The sequence below is a fragment of the Notamacropus eugenii genome, chromosome X, assembly GCF_028372415.1.
Source record: "Notamacropus eugenii isolate mMacEug1 chromosome X, mMacEug1.pri_v2, whole genome shotgun sequence".
In the NCBI taxonomy this organism is placed as follows: domain Eukaryota; kingdom Metazoa; phylum Chordata; class Mammalia; order Diprotodontia; family Macropodidae; genus Notamacropus; species Notamacropus eugenii.
Genome location: NC_092879.1, coordinates 2,539,385 through 2,555,929, shown reverse-complemented (window position 1 = coordinate 2,555,929; position 16,545 = coordinate 2,539,385). Strand labels below are relative to the sequence as shown.

The following is a 16,545-nucleotide window of genomic DNA, read 5'->3' as shown; positions in this document are numbered from 1 at the left end:
CAATTAAGATAATATCACAACTAAGACATTTTTAAAAATAACTTCATATTCTGATTATTGAAGTACAACATAGAGAAAATGAAAATGAAGAGAGCAGGAAAAGGACTCAGAGAAGGACACAGTGAGAAGAAAAATAGGTTTCCATTGCAGCCAATTATCCCATTCTCAATCAATCTGTTCAATTATTCTTCTCCTTGGTCTTCTTTTCCTCCTCACTCTTCTTTCTCAATATTTTATAATTATTGTTATTATTGACGCAATTGTGTTATTGTTTTTTGTTACTTTTCCAAGATTAGGGTGTGTAATTCTCCCAAAACATAATATTAAATGGTTCCATGCCAGTGAAATCTAGTTTGGACTGAGTGAGATATAATCTGCATCATTTGGCAGAGTGTTAGGAAGCAAGGGCACAAGTAAAGCAACAGAAACAGCCAATTATCTCCTGATAGGAAGGTATGATAAAGTACTGGAGTCAGGATGATGCAGGTATGGGGAAACCATTGCTTCAATGCACTGTAACAGAAGGAATGAGATTGAAACCTGGTAAGGACATGCTAATCTCAGTAGAGTAGTGGCAGTCCTGCAGTGCAAGGCTTTGGTTACACGGGAGTCTGCATATTGCCTCAGTCACCTATTCTTTGAAAATCAGTCTGATGCTCATTTTTACAGATATTGTGGCCATCCAAATCTTGGAATTATTTCCTTGGACATTATTCAAGATCTTTCTAGGCTAAATTGTTGGTTTTCCTTAGAAAACCTTTTAAGGAGCTATATAACGTTTATGATACAAGAGATTTCTTATATAACTCAAATATGTCCTGGGTGGGTCACTTTCAATTAACCCTCAGCCTATAGTTTAATGGAGGACACCACAATTTTGCCCCTTTCTCTATGACCTTCCCTGGATTTTTAACCTAACGGTAGTTGTTCTCTTCAATTTTATAACATTTATAGTTTGGAAATTATACATAACCAAAGAAAGGAAGGAAGCAAGGGAGGGAGGGAGGGAAGGAGAAAAAGAAAAAAGAGTAAGAAAGAGAAGAGGGAAGGAAAGAATAATAACTACATAACTAGACAAAAAGATAGCTAGAAAAAAGGATTCCTAACAATTGCAGTTATTCAGACTTGGAATGGAAAACAAAGTCTGCCTCTTCCCCAATCCTCATGGCATTGGAGAAGAGCTTTAAAAAAACTTGGAAAAACACTTGTTGGGTTTTTGTTGAAGGAATTAATAGAGTTAGGGACCATGGATTAAGATTCCTTCTAAATTTGAGATGTTATAATTCTACTTGTTTTTCTTGTTGATTAGTATCACCAACTAATTTAGAAAAGGGAGGAAAGGTATTACATTTGTGATTTGGTGTTATTGTTACTTTTCCAACTATTTTTATTCATCTCTTAGTGACCCTATAACCCTAAACCTAAATAGATCTAGTACTGGTATTTCTGGGTAAAAGTATATAGTCAGTTTAATGATTCTTTGGGCATAATTCCAGATTACTCGCCAAGATGGGTGTGTCTGTTCACAATTCCACCAACAATGAATTAAAGTCCCAACCTTTCCATATCCCTTCCAATATTTGTCACTTTCCTCTTTAATTATTTTAGCTAATCTTTTCAGTGTCAAATGATCTTTCAAGGTTAGTTAATTTGCATTTCTCTATTCAATAATTACTGAGAGCATTTTTTCATATACCTGAAAATCATTTTGTTTTCTTTCTTGGAACACTGCCAGTTCAAATCCATTGGCGATGTATCACTTGTATTTACTAATGTTTATACTTGGAAGAAAGAACAGTGAATTGGTAAGAGTCCTGAATTTAAAGTCAGAAGTCATAAATCTGAATCTTGGTCTTTCAGCTACTACTTATGTAATCTTGGGAAAATCACTTAATGTTTCTTTCTACTTAGTTTCGTCACCTGAAAAAAGAGGAATTTGAACCAGAAATTTGTCTGGTCAGCCTAGATATGTGAGGTTTTCTTCCTGTTCTTGGTTAAAAAGTGAACTCCTTGTGAACATAAACCATTAATATTATCCCATTGCTTTTTGGATGAAATAAACAATTTTCTCAAAAGGGATGTTAGCAGCTTCTTGAAATGTAACTGATGAGCTTGACTTGAATTCTTGGAGAGAATATATAAAATTCATTGTTACTGAATGATTTGTGATCATTCCCAAAGGATTAATCAACAGAAAACAATGAATTTGAATAAGAATAATTCACACGCAACTAATCTTATTTCCTTTTGCGATATAGTCACTGCAGTGATAGATGAACAGAATGCCAATGGTGATATATTCCAATTTCATTTATGTGTGAATAGATATTATACATACATATGTATGTGTGTGTGTCCATACACACGTGTATATATACTCATCATACTTGCTCACAGACTTATGTGTGTGTGCATATATACATATATGCATGCATGCATACACATATACATATATACCTATGTATATTGAAATTTTTGCTGAATTACAGGAGATATACTTTCCAAAATGAGGATTGTGATATTCACACTTTGCTTTAACCTTTTCACACCATATCTGGAGTATTCTGCCCAGTTCAATGCTCTACATTTTAGAAAAGATACTTACAAGCAGTAAGACCTCCATAGACTGACAATGAGGAAGGTGAGTATACTGCATATTACATGCCATTTAATGGTTTAAATGACTGGAAATACTTTTCATTAAAATAAAAGATTTAAGGAGTACATCATAGCATCTTGAAGTATTTAAAGAATTGTCATGTGGAAAGGGAAGCTCCTGCCCTCTAATTTACTCCACAGATCAGAAGTGTGAACAACTGTTATAAGTTATGAAGATATATAATTAGGTTTGATGAAAGGGAAAGTTTCTTATCAATTAAAACTATGAAATCTTGTAATAACAGGAAAATCATATTGTATCTGGAAGGACAATAGGAAATAAGCAAGGAAAATGTCAGTTTTCAGCAAGTATTAATTAAATTTTACTTACATAGAAATTTGTTCTCTCAGAAGCAGGCTCAAGAAATGCGTAGAGTGGATCACAATGGATAGTGGCAAATGTATGTTCTTTGTACTATCCCATGCATGATTTAAAGGATACAAGTAACATTGAAATGCTTGAGAACAGATAATGATACAGTACGACACAGAGTCCCTTGGTCTGTTTTTCTAATGCTACTTTCCTCTATTTAAGTAATGATTAGTTCTCACCTATTTCCTTCTAATTTTCACTGAAGACATAGAAATGAAAAACAATGTGACTGAATTTGTTCTCTTTGGACTGACACAAGACCTAGTGGAACAGAATATAGTATTTGCCTTCCTAGTTTTTTTTATACTGCAACTGTGTTTGGAAACCTGCTCATCATTTTGACCATCAAGATGAGTCCCACACTTGGGACCTCCGTGTATTTCTTTCTGACCTACTTGTCCTTTGCAGACTCCTGTTTCTCTAGTACTACAGCCCCTTACCTGATTGTAGACAATCTCTCTAAAAATTAGACTATCTCCTTTGATGAGTGCATGACCTGACACTGTAGAAGGCATTTCTTTGGATGCATGGAAATCTTGGTCCTTATCCTCATGGCCTATGCCTGCTATGTGGCCATCTGTAAGCCTCTGCACTATACAGTCATCATGAACCAGAAGACGTGCGGGATTTTAGTAACATTGACCTGGGTAGAGTCTTTTCTGCATTCTATCACCCAGCTCTTCCTTGTCTTCAGTTTACCATTCTGTGGTCCCAATATGACTGATCACTATTTTTCTGATGTGCAGCTTTTGCTGAGATTGGCCTGCACTGACACGTATGTGATAAACCTATTTTTTATACCCAATAGTGGGGCCATATACATGATGAACTTTGTAATTCTTATAAGCTCCTTTATTTTTATCTTTTATTCACTAAGAAATCACTGTGAAGAAGGGAAGCATAAATATTGTCCACCTGTATCTCCCACAAAACTGCGGTCATTATATTCTTTGTTACTTGTATTTTCAAACATACATGGCCGCCAATTATCTTCCCTGTGCATAAATTGGTGTCTGTATTTTATACCTTTGGAACTCCTTTACTCAGCCCCTTGATCTATACACTGAGGAATGCAGAAGTAAAACATGCTATGGGGAAGCTATGGAGTAGCAGAGTAAGTTCTCATGGCAAATAGCATACATACTCTCATTCCTCATCCCCTCCCCAAGTTACTAGCATGTCACTTCAAAGCTACCTACTTCAGTTTCCTCAACTGTAAAATGAGAATAATAAAAACATGTACCTCACAGGGTTATTATGAGGACCAATCCAGATAATATTTCTAAAGTCCTTAGTATAATACCTGAAACATCATAGGTGTTTAAAAATCACTGTCAGCTTCTGCTTCAAAGAAGATTTGGATCAATATGAAAAAGAGATGCTATCTGCTTGCACTTGTCCTTGAGTGCTGGAATTAAGAATAAAATATGAAGGCAATTAAATAAAGAATGAGGAATGATTCCATTATGTTCAGCCCAAAATAGTAAAAGCAGAACAGCACTATAAATGGCTAGAATTTTCAATTATGGCTGGTGTCTGTACACCCCACATTGATGCAACTATATGAATATAGCTTTGGTTGACTAGGGAAGAAAATCAATGCCCTTGTTGCTTCAAGTGAGAAGGGAGGTTAACAGGTGTATAAGTCAACCCTAATGCAGTCCTTTCACTTGATATGTGAGGAAACTGAGGACCATAATGACTAAACATTTCACCTAAAGTGATTTAAATAGTAAGTGACAGAAATATTGGATTTTCATTTTCATCCAAGACTAGGAGTATTTTCATTATACTATGCTGCTGTCTATTCCAATTTTTCTATTCTTGTACTGGAACCTTTTTCACTCCTGCGGCATGTAGCTCATGACACGAAAGAAAAATGTGTTCTATGTTACTACGGAAATATTTTTTTGCTATTTATTACTGTGCTGATTTATAAAATACGTTTCTTCCAAATAATTTCACATTCCAATTCCATACTCAAAATGGGAATATAAATTCCAAGTCAAAATTCCAATTTCAAATTTTTCTTCCAAATCTAATGCTAAATTCCAATTCTATACACCTATTCCAAATTCAACATTATAATTCCATGCTCAGACTCCAATTTGTAATTCCAATTCGATATTCTAATTCCTGTTACTAATTTCAAATACCTACTCTAAACTCGTATTCCAAATTTCAATTCCATAATCATATGTCATTTCGAAATTCAAATTCCTTTGCCATATCAAAATTCCTATTGCAAATTCCAATTGCAAATTCTAATATCAAATTCCTACTCTAACCTCATATTCCAAATTGCAGTTCCATATCCAAAAGTCATTTGGAAATTCAAATTCAAAAGCCACATTCAAATTCCTACCCCATATTCTAATTCCAAAATCCAATTGCAAATTCCAATTTGATAATCTGATTCCGAATTCCAGTTACACATTCTATTTAAAAATTCCAGGTCCAATTTGAAATTCCATATTCCTATTCCAAATTATAATTGCAAAGTGTCATTCTAAATTCCTATTCCAAATTCCACATTCTAATTCTATACTCTACTTCGAATTACATATTCCATTGGTACATTCAAATTTAACATTTTTATTTCAAATACCTATTGTAAAGTCATGTTACAAATTACCATGCCATACTCAAATGTCAATTCCACATTCCATTTCAAAGGCTGCATCCAAATTCTTATTCCATATTCCAATTCAAAAGTTCAACTCTAAATTTCAATCATATATTCCAATTCCATTTTCAAATTTGAATTCCAAATTCCTATTCCAAATTCTAATTCTGAATTCTAATTCTAAATTCTATTCCAAATTCAACAATCCAATTCCAAATTCCAACTCCAAAGTCTACTGCATAATTCTATTTTCATATTCCAAATTCCAACTCCAATGTTCCAACTTCAAATTCTAATTCCAAATCCTGATTTCGAATTCCTGCCAGAAATTCGTTTTCAAAACTACAATTACATTCTCAAATATCAGTTCGAAATTCAAATTCGATTGCCATATACAAATTCCAATTCCAAATTAATGTTCAAAATTCGCATGCCAAATTTTAACTGTGAATTATAATTCTAAATTCCACATTTCAGTTCGAAATTCCAGCTTCAAATTCCACTGCATAACTCCATTTCCATATTCCGTATTCCATTTCCAATGTTGCAATTCCAAATTCTAATTTCAAATTAGAAATTCAAATTCTAATTTCAAATTCCTATTAAAAATTCATGATCCAGATTACAATTAGGTTCTCCAATGCCCATTCGAAATTCAAATTTCTATTCAAAATAAGAATTCTAAATACCAAATCTCAATTCCAATTCCAATTTCCAGTTCTAAGTTTGTTTCAAATTCCTACTCTAAACTCACTTTACAAACTACACTTCCATACTAAAATATCAATTGGAAATTCAAATTCCACATTCAAATTCTTTTCCAAAATATAATTTCAAATTCCAATTCTAAATTTCAAATTGATAATCTGATTCTGAATTCCACTTACACATTCTACTTAAAAATTGCAGGTTCCATTTGAAACTGCAAATTTCTATTCCAAATTCTACTTGTAAAATTCCATTCGAAATTCCACATTCCAATTCCATACTCCAATTGCAATTATATATTCTATTCCTACGTATTCATTCAAAATTTTATTTGAAGTATTCAATTATACGTTCCACTTCCATTCTCCAATTCCAAATTCCAGTTGCAAATTCATATTCTATATTCCTATGCCAAATTCTAACTCTGATTTATAATTCTAAATTCCATTCCAAATTCGATGTTTCAGTTCCAACTTCCAGCTTCAAATTCCACTGCATAACTCCACTTCCATATTCCATATTCCATTTCTAATGTCGGAATTCTAAATTCTAATTTCAAATTCCTATTAAAAATTCATGATCCAAATTACAATTAGGTTCTCAAATGTCAATTAGAAATTCATATTCAGACACATACAAATTCATATTCCAAAGAACAACTCCACATTCCAAATCTAAACTCCAATTTCAATTTTCACATTCCAACTCCAAATTCAAAACCTCATTATCAGTACCACTTCCAAAATCCCATTCCATATTGCAATGTCAACTTCTTAGTATGAATTACAATTCCGTATTCCTATTCCATATTCCACATTTTCATTTCATACTCAAATTCCAATTTAACATTCTAATTCAAAATTCCAATTTCAAATCCCTACTCTAATCTAAGTTTAGAAACTTCAATTCCATGATAAAATGCCAATTGGAAATTCTAATTCAAATGCCACATGAAAACTCCACTAAAATTCCTGTTCCAGTTCCAGTTCTAAACTCCAATACCATAACTTGATTCTGAATTCTTCTTACACATTGTATTAAAAATTACAGGTCCAATTTTAAATTCCATTTTCCCATTCCAAATTCTAAATGTAAAGTGCCATTCCAAATTCTTATTCCAAATTTCACACTCAAATTCCATACTCTAATTGCAATTACATACTTCATGGCTACATTTTCATTCTAAACTTTTACTGAAATTCTTATTCTAAACTCATGTTGCAAATTACCATACCATACTCAGATGTCAATTCCATATTCCAATTCAAGGGCCACACCCAAATTTCTATTCCATATTCCAGTTCCAAAGTTCAATTCAAATTTTCAATTATACATTCCAATCCCATTTTCCAATTCGAATTCCAAATTCCGAGTTCTAAATTCCTATTCCATATTCTAACACTGAATTCCCAGTCTAAATTCCATTCCATATTCCACATTTCATTTGCAAATTACAACTCCAAATTCTTCTTCAGAATTCTAGTTCCATATTCCAAATTCCAACTCCAATGTTCCAATTCCAAATTCAAATTTCAAATTCGAATTCCAAACTGTAATTTCAAATTCCTATGAAAAATTCATGATACAAAGTACAATTAGGTTCTCAGATGTGAATTATAAATTAAAATTCACATGCCACATACAAATTCCTATTCCAAATTTCTATTCAAAATAAGAATTCTAAATACCAAGTCTCAATTCCAATTCCAATTTCCAGTTCTAAGTTTGTTTTCTTAATGTCTGTTTTGTAGTCCAAATTAAAACTCCAAATTCCAGTTCTAAATTCTTATTCCAAATTTAAAATTCCAAGTTCAAATTTAAAACATCATTATCAATACCAATTCCATATTCCAATTCCAACTTTTAATTCTGAATTCCTATTCTGTATTCCTGTTCCATATTCCACATTCCCATTTCATACTCAAATTCAAATTCCCAAATCCAATTCGACATTCTATTTTGAAATGCCAGTTTCAAATTCCTACTCTAACCTCACTTTACAAACTGCACTTCCATACTAAATTGTCAATTGGAAATTGAAATTCAAATTCCACATTCAAATTCCATTTAAATTCTTATTCCAAATTCCATTTCTAAATTCCAATTCCATAACCTGATTCTGAATTCCAGTTACACATTCTACTTAAAAATTACAAGTCCAATTTTAAATTCCATTTTCCTATTCCAAATTTTAATTGTAAAGTGCCACTCTAAACTCTTATTCCAAATTTCACACTCAAATTCCATACTCTAATTGCAATTACATATTCCATCACTATATTTTCATTCGAAACTTTTACTTGAAATTCCTATTCTAAACTCACGTTGCAAATTACCATGCCATACTCAGATGTCAATTCCATATTCCAATTCAAAGGCCACACCCAAATTTCTATTCCATATTCCAATTCCAAAGTTCAATTCAAAATTTCAATTATACATTCCAATTCCATTTTCCAATTTGAATTCCAAATTCCAATTCCAAATTCCAGTTCTAAATTCTTATTCCAAATTCAAATTCTGAATTCTGATTCTAAGTTCCATTCCAAATTCAAGATTTCAATTTCAAATTCCAACCCCAAATTCTTCTACATAATTCTATTTCCATATTCCAGATTCCAACTCCAATACTGCAATTCCAATTTCGAATTCCAAATTCGAATTTCAAAGTGTAATTTAAAATTCTTATTAAAAATTCATGATCCAATTTAAAATTATGTCCTCAAACGTCAATTTGGAATTCCAATTCAAATGCCACATACAAATTCTAATTCCAAAATCGAATTCTAAATTCCAATTCCAAATTCTAATTCCAAATTCCAATTCTAAATTCCTTTTCTTAATGCTTGCTTCATGTTCCAAATAACAATTCCGAATTCCAATTTAAATTCTTATTCCAAATATAACATTCCACCTACAAATTCGAACCCTTGCTATCAATACCAATTCCATATTCCAATTCCAACTTTTAATTTTGAATTCCAGTTTTGTATTCCTGTTCCATGTTTCACATTCCCATTTCATACTTCAATTCCAATTTCCATTTCCAATCCGACATTCTCTTTCAAAATTTCCATTTCAAATTCGTACTGTAAAGTCATTTTATAAACTGCACTTCTATACCAAATTATCAACTGGAAATTCAAATTCAAATGCCACATTGAAATTCATTTTCAAAAACATAATTCCAAATTTCAATTCTAAATTCCAAATCGATAATATTATTCAGAATTCCTGTTACATATTCTACATAAAAATTTTAGGTCCAATTTGAAATTTCATATTGCTATTACAAATTCTAATTGTAAAGTGCAATTTTAAATTCTTATTCGAAATTCCACATTCCAATACCACTCTTGAATTACAATTACATATTCCATTGCTATGTTTTCATTCCAAAATTTTGTTTGAAATTCCTATTCTAAACTCATGTTGCAAATTACCATGCCATGCTCAAATGTCAGTTGAACTTTCCAATTCAAAGGCCACATTCAAATTCTATTTCATATTCCAATTCCAAAGTTCTTTTATAATTTCAATAATGTATTTCAATCCCACTCTCCAGTTCGAATAACAAATTCCAACTCCAAATTCCAATTCCAAATTCATGTTCCAAATTCTGACTCTGAATTCTAATTCAAAATTCTACTCCAAATTTGACATTCCAATTTCAAATTCCAGCTTCAGATTCCACAGTATTGTTTCAGTTCCGTATTCCAAATTCCAACTCCAATATTCGAATTCCAAATTTGAATTTCAAATTCGAATGCAATATTCTAATTTCAAATTCCTATTAAAATTCATGATCCAAATAACAATCAGGTTCTGAAATGCCAAATACCAATTCAAATGCTACATACAAATTCTTACTGCAAATTCAAATTCTAAATTCCAATTCAAAATTCCAACTCCAAATTCCAATTCTAAATCCTTATGCCAAATTTAACATTCCAACTCCAAATACAAAACCTCGTTATCAGTACCAATTCCATAATCCAATTCCATATTCAAATTCCAAATTTTAATTCTGAATTCCAATTTTATATTTCTGATACATATAATATATTCCCATTTCATACTCAAATTCCAGTTCCAAATTCCAATTCGACATTCTTTTTTGAAAAGCCAGTTTCAAATTTCTACTCTAAACTCACTTTACAAACTTCACTTCCATACTAAAAAATCAATTAAAAATTCAAATTCAAATTCCACATTCAATTTCCTATTCAATAATATAATTCCAAACTCCAATTCTAAATTCCAAATCGATAATCTGATTCCGAATTCCACTTACACATTCCACTTAAAAATTACAGGTCCAATTTGAAATTCCAAACTACTATTCCAAATTCTACTTGTAAAGTTCCATTCTACATTCTTATTCCAAATTCCACATTCCAATTCCATACTCAAAATTGCAATTACATACTCCTTTGCTACATTTTCATTCAAAATTTTATTTGAATTCCTACTCTAAACTCATATTGCAAATAGTCATGACATATTCAAATGTCAATTCCACATTCCAATTCAAAAGCCACATCCAAATTTCTACTCCATATTCCAATTCCACATTTAGTTATTCTAAATTCTAAATTTCAATTATACATTCCACTTGCATTCTCCAATTTGAAATTCCATATTCCTATTCCAAATTCTAATTGCAAAGTTCCATTCTAAATTCTTATTCCACATTCTAATTACATTCTCTCTTTACAATTACATATTCCATCACTACATTTTCATTCTAAACATTTCTTTAAAATTCTTATTATAAACTCATGTTGCAAATTACCATGTCATACTCAAATGTCAATTCCACATTCCAGTTCAAATGCTACATCCAAATTCCAATTCCATATTCCAATTCTAATGTTCAATCTTAAATTTCAATTTTACATTCCATTTCCGTTCTCCAATTCGAATTCCAAATTCCACTTATAAATTCCAATTCCAGATTCCAGTTCTAAATTCTTATTCCAAATTCAAATTCTGAATTCTGATTCTAAATTCCATTCCAAATTCAAGATTCCAGTTCCAAATTCCAACCCCAAATTCTACTACCTAATTCTAGTTCCATATTCCAAATTCCAACTCCAAAACTGCAATTCCAATTTCGAATTCCAAATTTGAATTTCAAAGTGTAATTTTAAATTCTTAATAAAAATTCATGATCCAATTACAATTAGGTCCTCAAATGTCAATTTGAAATTACAATTCAAATGCCACATACAAATTCCAATTCCCAAATCAAATTCTAAATTCCAATTCCATATTCCAATACCAAATTACAATTCTAAATTCCCTTTCTTAATGCATGTTTCATATTCCAAATAACAACTCCAAATTACAATTCTAAATTCTTATTCCAAATTTCACATTCCAATACCAAATTCAAAACCTTGTCATCAATACCAATTCCATATTCCAATTTCATATTCCAGTTCCAACTTTTAATTCTGAATTCCAGCTCTGTATACCTGTTCTATTCTAAATTCTATTATAAATTCCACATTGCAATTCCAAATTCCAGCTACAAATTCCACAGCATTGTTTCAGTTCCATATTCCAAATTCTAACTCAAATATTAGAATTCCAAATTCGAATTTCAAATTCAAATTCCATATTCTAATTTCAAATTCCTATTAAAATTCATGATCCAAATAACAATTGGGTTCTCAAATGTCAATTCAAAATTCCAATTCACATGCTACAAATTCTTGTTACAAATTCGAATTCTAAATTCCTGTTCAAAATTCCAACTCCAAATTCCAATTCTAAATTCTTATTCCAAATTTACCATTCCAACTCCAATTTCAAAACCTTGTTATCAGTACCAATTCCACAATCCCATTCCATATTCCAATTCCGACTTTTAATTCTGAATTCCAATTCTGTATTCCTCTTCCATGTTCCACATTCCCATTTCATACTCAAATTCCAATTCCCAATTCCAATTGGACATTCTGTTTCGAAATGCCAGTTTCAAATTCCTACTCTAAACTCACTATACAAACTTCACTTCCATACTAAAATATCATTTGGAAATTCAAATTAAATTCCACATTAAAATTCCTATTGAAAAATATAATTCCAAATTCCAATTCTAAATTCCAAATCCATATTCTGATTCCATATTCCACTTACACATTCTAAATAAAAATTACAGGTCCAATTTGAAATTCCAAATTCCTATTCCAAAAAATTCTTATAAAGTTCCATTCTAAATTCTTCTTCCATATTCCACATTCAAACTCCATACTCCAATTGCAATTACATATTCCATTGCTAAATTTTCATTCAAAATTTTATTTGAAATTCCTGTTCTAAACTGATGTTGCAAATCATGATGCCATACACAAATGTCAATTCACCATTCCAATTCAAAGGCCACATTCAAATTGGTATTCCATATTTCAATTCCAAAGTTCAGTTCCAAATTTCAATTATACATTCCACGTGCATTCTCCAATTTGAAATTCCATATTCCTATTCCAAATTCTAACTGTAAAGTGCCATTCTAAATTCTTATTCCAAATTCCACATTCTAATTGCATACTCTATTTACAGTTATATATACCATTGCTGCATTCTCATTCTAAGCTTTATTTAAAATTCCTATGATAAACTCACGTTGCAAATTACCATGTCATACTCAAAATCAATTCCACATTCCAATTCAAAGGGCATATCCAAATTCCAATTCCATATTACAATTCCAAAGTTCAATAATAAATTTCAATTTTACATTCCAATTCCATTCTCAAATTTGAAATCCAAATTCCCATTCCAAATCCCCATTCCAAATTGCACTTCTAAATTCCTATTCCAAATTCAAATTCTGAATACTAATTCTAAATTCTATTTCAAATTCCTCATTCTGGGTTGCGGAGCCAAGATGGCGGAGTAGAAAGATGCACATACACATAGCTCCGAACCCACAGCCCATAGAACATCTGTAAAAAAGATCTCCCAGCGAATTCTGGAGCAGCAGAGGCCACAGAACGGTGGAGCGGAGGAGATTTCTGTTCCAGAGAGCCCTGCAAACCTCTCGCAAAAGGTCTGTCATGCTGCGGACACGAAGTCCAGCCCAGCCCTGCCATGGCCACGCGGCACCAACAGGAGCAGATACGAGCAGGCTTCGGGGACAGAATCTCCAGCGGCCACGCGGGTCCCTCCACCCACAGGTGACAGGAGTTGGTGAGAGGGTCTCTTTGGTGGGTCGAGAGGGGAGTGGGGTGCCCCCATAACTCAGGACCCTCGGGAGGCAACAGCAGAGGTGGGAGCAGACCAGGGCTCCCCAAGCAGGCAGGAGCCTGGATCCATTGTTGAAGGTCTCTGCATAAAGCCCCTGAAGGAACTGAGCCTGAGAGGTGGCCCTGCTCCCACCTGAGCACCTGAACTTAATCTCACACTGACTAGCAGCCCTGTCCCCGCCCAAAGCCCTGAGGCTGGGAAGCAGCATTTGAATCTCAGACCCCAAGTGCTGGCTGGGAGGATCTGGAGGCAAAGTGGGTGTGAAGAGAATATTCAGAAGTCAAGTCACTGGCTGGGAAAATGACCAGAAAAGGGAAAAGAAATAAGACTATAGAAGGTTACTTTCTTGGTGAACAGGCATTTCCTCCCTTCCTTTCTGATGAGGAAGAACAATGCTTATCATGAAGGAAAGACACAGAACTCAAGGCTTCTGTATCCCAGCCCACTCAATGGGCTCAGGCCATGGAAGAGCTCAAAAAGGATTTTGAAAATCAAGTTAGAGTGGTGGAGGAAAAGCTGGGAAGAGAAATGAGAGACATGCAATCAAAGCATGAACAGCAGGTCAGCACCCTGCTGAAGGAGACCCAAAAAAATGCTGAAGAAAATAACACCTTGAAAAATAGGCTAACTCACTTGGCAAAAGAGGTTCAAAAAGCCAATGAGGAGAAGAATGCTTTCAAAAGCAGAATTAGCCAAATGGAAAAGGAGGTTCAAAAGCTCACTGAAGAAAATAGTTCTTTCAAAATTAGAATGGAACAGATGGAGGGTAATGACTTTGTGAGAAACCAAGAAATCACAAAACAAAATCAAAAGAATGAAAAAATAGAAGATAATGTGAAATATCTCATTGGAAAAACAACTGACCTGGAAAATAGATCCAGGAGAGACAATTTAAAAATCATGCGACCAAATTCCACATTCCAATTCAAAATTCCAACTCCAAACTCCACTGCATAACTTCAGTTCCGTATTCCAAATTCCATTTCCAATGTTCCAATTCCAAATTCTAATTTCAAATTCAAATTCCAAATTTTAATTTCAAATTCCTATTAAAAATTTATGATCCAAATTACACTTAGGTTCCCAATGTCAACTCGAAATTCAAATTCAAATTTCACGTACAAATTCTTATTCCAAATTCGAACTCAAAATTCCAATTCCAAATTCCCATTCTTAATTCTTGTTCGAAATTTAACACTTCAACTCCAAATTCAAAACCACGTTTTCAACACCATATACATAATCCAATTCCATATTCCAATTCCAAATCTTTATTCTGAATTCCACTTGTGTATTCCTGTTCCATATTCTACACTCCCATTTCATACTCAAATTACAATTCCCAATTCCCATTCTATTTTGAAATTCCAATTTCAAATCCTTACTCAAACTCAATTTAGAAATTTCAATAGCATGTTTAAATGTCAATTGGAAATTCAAATTCCATTAAAATTATTATTCCAAATTCCAGTTTTAAATTCCAGTTCCATAGTCTGATTCTGAATTCTAGTTACAACTTCTACTTAAAAATTACAGGTCCAATTTTTAATTCCATTTTCCTATTCCAAATTCTAATTGCAAAGTGCCGTTCTAAATTCTTCTTCCAAATTTCACATTCAAATTCCATACTCTAGTTGCAATTACATATCCCATTGCTATATTTTCATTCTAAATTTTTATTTGAAATTCCTATTGTAAACTCACATTGCAAATGACCATGCCATACTCAGATGTCAATACCATATTTCAATTCAAAGACCACACCTAAATTTCTCTTCCGTATTCCAATTCCAAAGTTCAATTCAAAATTTCAATTATACATTCCAATTGCATTTTCCAATTCGATTTCCATATTCGAATTCCAAATTCCAATTCCTAATTCCAGTTCTAAATTCCTATTCCAAATACTAACTCTGAATTCAAATTCTAAATTCCATTCCAAATTCCACATTCCAATTCCAAATTCCAACTCCAAATTCTACTTGATAATGCTCCTTCCATATTCCAAATTGTATTTCCAATGTTCCAATTCCAAATTCGAATATCAAATTGGAATTCCAAGATCTAATTTCAAATTCCTATTAAATATTCATGATCCAAATTACAATTGGGTTCTCAAATGTCAATTCGAAATTCAAATTCAAGTGCTACATACAAATTCTTACACCAAATTCAAATTTTAAATTCGAATTCAAAATTTCAATTAAAAATTCCAGTTGAATATTCTATTTCTTAATGCATGTTCCATATTCCAAATAATAACTCCACATTCAAAATCTAAATTTTTATTTCAAATTTCGCATTCCAACTCCAAATTCAAAACTTTGTGATCAATACCAATTCCATAATACATTTCCATATTCCAATTGCAAATTTTTATTCTGAATTCAAATTCTTTATTCCTGTTCCATATCCATATTTCCATTTCGTACTCAATTTCCAATTCCAATTCCAGATTCTAATTCCCAATTCCAGTTTGAAACCCCTACTCTAAACTCAGTTTACAAACTTCAATTCCACGTTGAAATGTCAATTGGAAATTCAAATTCAAATGCACATTCAAATTCCATTAAAATTCTTGTTCTAATTTACAGTTCTATAATCTGATTCTGAATTCCAGTTACACATTCTGCTTAAAAATTACACCTCCAATTTTAGATTCCATTTTCTTATTACAAATTCTAATTGTAAAGTGCCATTCTAAATTCTTATTGGAAATTTCACACTGAAATTCCATACTCTAATTGCAATTACATATTCCATTGCTACATTTTCATTCTAAACTTTTATTTGAAATTCCTATTCAAAACTCACATTGCAGATTACCATGCCATACTCAGATGTCAATTCCATATTCCAATTCAAAGGCCACACCCAAATTTCTATTCCATATTCTAATTCCAAAGTTGAATTCAAAATTTCA

General features: G+C 32.2%; 1 pseudogene; it reads left to right on the top strand.

Annotated features, from left to right (window-relative positions):
• LOC140515323 (CCR4-NOT transcription complex subunit 7 pseudogene) overlaps positions 1-16,545 on the top strand; it is a 154,952-nt pseudogene that overhangs the window by 48,872 nt on the left and 89,535 nt on the right.